This window comes from Colius striatus, chromosome 20, assembly GCF_028858725.1.
Source record: "Colius striatus isolate bColStr4 chromosome 20, bColStr4.1.hap1, whole genome shotgun sequence".
Taxonomy (NCBI): domain Eukaryota; kingdom Metazoa; phylum Chordata; class Aves; order Coliiformes; family Coliidae; genus Colius; species Colius striatus.
In genome coordinates, this window is record NC_084778.1 from 3303255 (window position 1) to 3311149 (window position 7895).

Here is a 7895-nt window from a genome sequence, read left to right on the forward strand (position 1 = left end):
TGGCCACATCCAGAGAGCATCTCTCTTTTACCATCCCATTGACATCTGATACTTCCAACAGAGTTTATTATTATGCTGAACTAACAAAACTAAGGCCTTTCTGTAGCCAGTTTCTCAGGGACACACTTCTCCAATCTACCATAACACTGTTGCCTGTGATATGACAGAACATATTCCAAGTGACACAATCTAAAGACAAAGCAATTTGGATCAGCAACCTTTAACACCAACCAGAAAAAAAAAATTAAAATCCAAGTATCCTTTCTTGATAGACATCTCTATTATGGAAACTCAGAAGAAACGTAAGCAAATGAAAATTTGAGCAGACTGAGCCACTTACTATAAAAAAACATCAATTACACAGAGAAGCACAGGCCCAGTAAAACAGCAAGCTAGTATTGTTAAAATAAATGCATGCAGATTCAATCTGCCTGTACTCTCACAGCAAGGGGTACTGCCAGGTAAGACTGAAGCCAAACAAGGTTCCAATGTACACCCTCAACCGCTTCTACTACCCCAGACTGAAAACAGAATCAGATTAGGGTTAGACAGATAGAGAAGATTTAGGTAGAATACATGTGATGCAACTCTGTAATCCCTTAGAAGCCAACAAGAAATCCTCATTTGACTTGAGTTCCCCTTCCTCTGTGGTCCTGCAAACAGAACATGCAGAGTGAGAAACACCGTCAAGTTTGTCAAGCAAGGAACTCAGCAGGATGAGAGTTATGCAAACATCCTAGAGCTAAGTGAATCAATTACTGACCATCTCAATATGTAGATTAAGAAATAAGGAAAAAAATAAGTATGCCACATTACTAGAAATGTGCTGCTAAACATTTTTATATTCAGTGTAAATTAAGTACAAACTTTAAGAGTAATAACATTACTGTAGATATCATTTTTTAAAAAGAGAATCAAATATATACCCTAATATAACCATGAAATAAGGAAAAGGAAAACTAAACCAACTCCTGCCCTGATACTTAGGCAGCATTCCTGCAACACACAGCTACTATTATTCCTCAAAAATATATCAGCATAAACCAAAGCCAACATTATTTGGTAAACAATGTTATCTACAAATATTATTTATACCATTAAATTCTTGTTAGCTCACTTAAAATTAGCCCTTTTTAAACTTCTAGTGATACTTTCTGAGTAGCATACAGGAAATCATATTATGATCAGTATACAGAATGGTGCAGACCTTTGCAAGATATTACTCTACAGAACTGTCATCCTTCCCAATATTTTATGTGTGACAGAGGGAGACAATGGCCAAAAAAAAGCATGAAAACATACCAGATGAAGGGCATCTGGAAGGTCCATCACTCTGAAAACACAGTAATATTGAAATAAGATATTTGTCAATAAAGTAAATCCATGGTACATGGAAAATTCATTAAAATCAACAGTACAATTCTAGACAACACATTACCAAGACAAGCTACATATCTGCCACATAAACTCCAAATCCACAGATTTTAAATCAAGAAAAGCTAGGCTTCTTGTTCTGTGTTAACAACTTATAATTTCTGGGCAGAGTAATTAATCCTGATTTGTAAATTCCTATGTGTCATTCATATCCTCCATGTTTAACAGGCACGGGCATACTCTCAGATGTACCAAAATATTCCATACTTGTGACCAGACATGATCACAAGGTAGAGGGGGAGGAAGACACAGAAAAATCTGTTATACTGTACTCTATACTTTTCTTGGTAACAAGTCTTCAAAGAATGATCAGACATAAAGAACAAAATGGAAATTAACATTGTAACAAAGTTTTTATTTTGTTTTGCTTGCCTCTCTTGACACACTGTATCTACATGAGAGAGGTTTTCTTTCCCTATATGAAGTTCTTTATTCTAAGCACCTTAAAGTATTCTCTCCAATGCATTTCATATTTAACACGGTTGCACATTTCACGGAAGTTAAAAGTCATTATATTAAAAGAGGCTGCAAGTTCTCAACTAATATAAATTGTCTGGGTTTCCCTCACCCCCTTCAGGCTCTTATATCTAGAACTCTATTGTCTTGCTTCAGTTTAACATTAGTGATTCCAGTATACACAAAACAATCCCATTAAAATATGGATACACGAGGAGATTGTCACACTATAAATTACAATTCTGTAACAGTTATTTTTTTAAAAAAGTAAAAAACTCTATTTAACTACTTTTATTTGTCTGAAAGAATAGTCCTTGTGCAATCCTTATCTTGTATTTTTAAAATAGTTTTTGACAGTCACTGATACAACAGTAAACATTTTCTTAGAACTTGCAGAGCTGCTGAGGCGTCACTCTGTACCTACCATGAAATAAGTACACATTGCAAAGCTATTTAAGAGCCATTTGCATTAAAGATCATATTAAGCAGTACTCTGACAACACCGGCTGAAAGGAGGAAAAGAATGAAGTTTTCCCAGTCCAAGGTTAATGACGTTTGCTTAATCAGACTAAACCAAACATGTTATGCAAACAGCTATTTCTGTCTAGGGGAAAAAAAAACCCCAACACAACAAACCTCTTAAGTGTAATTACCATAAAAATATCTTATTACCAAACAGAGGAAAGTGCTCACTGTTGCCCTCTCCAATATACCATTAGGAAAAATTTGCATTCAAAATTTAGGTTTTATTAGTTTAACCTTTTTTTTTTTAATTGTATGTTTCATATAAACTTCAGAAAATTCAAGCCACTGAAATTTATATTGGAACTATGTTTTCAAGCTCTTTATTTCTCAACACAAGCACAAATTTACTGATACAACTCGCTAAAGTAGGCTGTCTCTCGTGTGTTTTCCTAGTTTCCACATAAAACCATCACTCCTGAAGATTCATTTGCTTTTGTTGATAAAAGTTCTTTTCAGATACATTTGCATTTTGGCACAATCTCTCAAACCACAGCACTGAACTACTTAAAGCCAACAGTGATTAATAGGTATTACGGAACAGATAAAGTATTAAAGAGCATGTCGGGATTACTTTATATCTCTAACTTAGGACACAAGCTCGAAAAGTGCAACTGACTTATTATCACTTTCAAGTAAGTTTAAACTAGTGGCTGAAACAAATATTTTCAGTTTTGTTTATCAGTGCTGGTGCTCCAGTTTTTTACTTCATACTTTCAGATCTGTGTATAAATATTTGTGTTTAGACTAAAATCAAAAGCAGTAATCACTTTTGCTTAAGCTTTTTCTGACCTCTTAATCCATTTTTAGTCTAACATAAACAAACCCACAACACTCACTCACTGCATTTCCCAAGTGTGGCCATAACAAAAACTTAACTGAGAACTACTGGTTTGGTCTTCACTAAAATGATTAATGATGGACTTAGTTAATAAAATAAAACTCAAATCCTTTTGAGAAGCAGAAAACAGCACCTTTTTTTGGTGCCCATACAATGAAACAGACACACACAAATAACACTTGGTTATACTGAAAATAAACAACAGTAGAAACAACAGTAATGTTAACACTTGCTTATAAATAAACAGCAGTAAAAACAACAGTAATGCACCTTGCATTTACTTCCTCTGTCTGCTTTTTAGCCAGCTAGTACATTGATGAAAAATCTCAGCTATTAGATATCAATACAGCAAATATGGAACGGATTATGAACTACCAGATCTCAGCAAACAGCCATCAATGTGAACCCATCACCAAGTAGGAGCCCCGATAGCTGATGGGAAGCTGGTAGTCAGTCCTATTCATCATATTGCAGTAACTGTCTTTTGTTATCATGATGTCAAGACTGGATACCTTTCTAGTACCCTTCAGTTATAGGTTTCTAAGTAAATTTAGGGTCAATGGAGTGAGTGGCTTGGAGATAACCAGGAAGCCAGACAGCCTAGCAGCCTTTTCCAGGACTAATCTCTCCAAATCACAAAGGGCCAGAACATGCCAATAAGTGCCAATTAGTTTCATGAACTACAGAGTTCACAGCAACTTTGCTGCAAATTGTTTTTATGCAGTAAAAGCATGCTACGTGCCTCAAGGCCAATAAATACTGATGAACACACTGCAGTTGCTACTAAACCTCCATAATTTGGCCATATGAATAACAAAGCACTGAAACATTTTGCTGCTTAAATGAATTGAAAACTTCCTATTTTGAATCCTTTTTTTTTTTTAAATCAGGGAGAGGATGAGGCAAGTAAAGAGATTAAACATTTATTCCTGACAAAACCAATTAGGTCTGACTGCACTACGAACACCGTCATTAGTCGCATTACTCAAATTCTTATTCACACGATCGTCACTGGAAAATCAATTACGTCAACTAAGGAAGCAGCAGGCACAGGCGGGGCCGATGTCAGCCTTTCCAGCTGACGCTGAGGTGATTTATTCAAGACCCACCTCGCCGACCTGGCTTTCCCCGCCGCCCAGGCGGGCAGGCTCCGAGCCGCCGCTCGGCTAGGCGCCGTGCCTGCGGAGCCGCCCCTTTTTGCAGCCACGTCGTCTGCCCGTGTACCGCCTGCCCTTGCGACAGCGCTGACCGCGCCGGGGCGGCCGTGCACCCGCCAAAGCATCTCCCGCCCAGGGGCTGAGGCGGCCGCCTCACGCCTCACGGCGCGAGCGGTGACCGTTGGGCGGGGGGCGTCCAGCGCCGCCCGCTGATTGGCTGCGCCGCCGCGGCCGTTGGGATTTGAAAGGGAAGGCGGGAAGGGCGCTTTGGGTGCGTGTGGGGCTGTCATAGACCCCCGGGCGAGAAGGGCCGCGTCTTGCGGTGGTGCCGGCAAAGGCGCGTTTTGTGCGCTGAAAGTCAAGGTGAAAGGCCCGGCAGCGGGCGGGGAATGAGTCATAAGCTAAAAACAAAGCAGGTGTGGCTCTGCGCTTCCTGCGGGCCCTGCTTTCCTCTCCAGAAATCCCCGGGGGAGGTAGTTGCCAGAGGGTTTGTGCTCGTTGAATTGAGTGGCTGCAAGCCGACACACACAGCTCTCGCCTAGAAGCAAATCGATAACAAAAAAGTACTAGAGAAGGGAATTTACATGACTTGGGTGAACAAAGAATTCAAGATTTCACTCATCAGGCAGCTAGTGAAGAATTCGCTTTCAGCCACATGAATAAACCCGGCGTGTTTGTGCCTGTCTGAGGCACTAGGTTCAACTGATTACTTAAGGCATTTATTATATTTACTTTGTGACTTCAGAACATTACATTTTAAAAGGCAGCCAAAAACCTATGGAAAAATATTTTATACTAAGTATCCAGTTACAGCAATTTATCTCCTTAGATTAAGCTTTTGCCTTGGCTGCAAATTATCCTTCTTATTTTAACTCAAATAAATTTAAATGTTAGCTGAAATAATAGTCTTTTAAGTTATCAAGGTGCTGACACTTGTGCTGGTATTTCCTGCAAGCATCTCTTGACAGTCAGAGGAAGTGTATGTACACATTCATCAGCAATAAAAAACCACTTCTGGACTGTTATTTCAACTTCAGTTTATGACAAATGTCAGCTGATGAGCTCCAGTAGGGGAATGTCTTAAAAGGTACAGGACATCTGGGTGTTAGAGGCTTGACATGTCAGGGGAAGAAAGTTTTATTTCCTCTGAATTTATAATCAGGTCTCTGTGCATGGTTTAATTTTAAGAGACATAGTGTACCCTCTGTTCTCCTCATGAAACTGTACAGACATCAAAGCAGTCGGCAGGTTAACTAGACACTTAATTATATATAAAGATGGTAAGGCATGCATTTAGGAAATAAAAACATGATTTCCAGAGCTATTTCAATGCCAGCAACAGTAACATTCACATAACTGTGGTATACCATACCATTCACAACATCATTCATAAAGAAAATGTTTGGGGTTTGAGTTTTTGGTTTTGGTGGGGTTTTTTTTGCTAAAATAGCTTATGGATATTTCTGGCTTTTGGGTCTTGTGCACGTAGCACCTTCCATGGCTGAAATGGTCTGTGTGCACACGCTCATACCCCCATTTCTTTGCTTGGCTGCACACACAAGGAAATACATCTTACAGCATATATGGTACTAGCAAGTGATACCTAAAAGTAAGAGTTTGCTGTTTTACTCAAAGCTTTACCTTTAAATGCCAGATGTTTCCCTTTGCTCAAGCTTTGTCTTGCCTTTATTAAAAAAAACAAGCACTATAGCTTAGCAAGTACAAGAAGTACCACTGCATGCCTAAGTGCTGCAGTATGTATGATAAACTCTACCTATTCTAATAATTCATCATCTGCAGTATATTTTTTTTACTATTTATAGCTAAACTATAAAGATTACAAAACATCCAGTTAGCTGGAAGAACTGAAAGTGTTTCAAAGCCTTCTCTTCAGTATGTGCTAACTCCCTTTTGTAAATCTCATGGTGTGTTTTCTGTATTGCTGTTTGTAACTTCCCTGCCTGTTTTTATTTCTTGCTACAAATTACTTTCATATGCAAGCTTCATTATCATGGTTTACACCCTCTACTAGCATAATTAAATTATTATTAAATAAAACAGGCCTTTGTTATTTAAGGTCTCATGTCAGTTTTCAAAATAATGTCTGGGAATCACCCAGCTGCAATTACACTCTACCTACCTAAATTCTCTTTGTAGTTTTAATTAAAATACATTATCCAGCATGATTTCACCTGGTTTAAGTTCTTATACAGCACTAGTTAAGGAAAAAAAAAATCTCTGTAAAGCAATTACTCCTTTTTGTAGGCTCTAATAGATGAAACAAACACCTTTGTTCTACCCTAGCATGCAATGATAGACTCTGCAATCTTTACAGTTTTCTTTAAAAGTAAGCTACATTGTCTTAAAGGTATATATTGGGAAATTTGGAATAGCATATCACTGAGAATTGTTCTCACTACAGTTAAGAAATGCCAAGGGAATGCAAATCACAGATGGGTGAATGCCCTTGAAAAATGACAAAAGAATTAGAAGCATGAGGTGAACATGTAAGATTTGCCACATTAGCTAAGCAGCTGACAAATGCCAGAAGAAGACTGAGGAGAGGTACAGAAATTTCCATGGTGATTAGGGGTATTTCTTAATATATGAGACTGATGTACTAGCTAAGGGGGAAAAAACCCTCCTTAAAAAGCACTGCTAGTGCAGTGTATTTTTGGCAGACATTTACTCTGGGAAATTTGAGTAAAATTTGGGGTTTTTTTTAAGGCTCTCTTCAACCTCAGAAGTTTTTCATCCTGTCCAGGTAATTATACTTGAGCATCAAAATCCCAGAAGCTGCTTTATTAGAGTTATTAGCACTGCTTTTGTAATCTCTTCTGTTTAGGTATTCAGTTAAATCAGCATCTAGTCCTTTCAAGAACTCTAAGAAAATATACCTGGTGCTTCCAGTTGTTCGAGTCATTCCAAGTAAGCTTAATCAGACAAGAGCATCTAACCACAGAGAACCTGCAAAGGCAAAACCTGAAACTACCCTCTGAAGAGCCTGGAAGAGAACTGATGTCAGACTTAATCTTCACTGCCAATGTCAGATGAGTGATAACTGAACAATAGTCACACTACAAACCTGTGCTCAGGTCATCACCTTATTGCAGAACTTGCTGCAGGTATTTCATGCAGCTCCAGGTAATAGTCCAAAACTTGTATGTATTAATTTCTTCTGTAAGTTTCAGCACATGATAATTGTTTTGATGGTCACTGTGTTACCGGGGCATCCCTGGTAATCCTGAGGAATCAAAATGTTTTACAGCACATCTTTTCAAACAAAAACATTCTCCTTTTCCTCTCAGATTCAGTCAGTTGTTCTGCTTCATGGAGAACACTGAGATTCCCAGGAAATTTTGACTAAAATATCAAAAACATCAAGATGGAATTACCTCAATGCAACTCACTTCAGTCTGAGCAGATGTTTCCATTTTAGTCAACGTGGCAGAGGCAGCAATTGCAGGTGTCACATTGATTTCAAA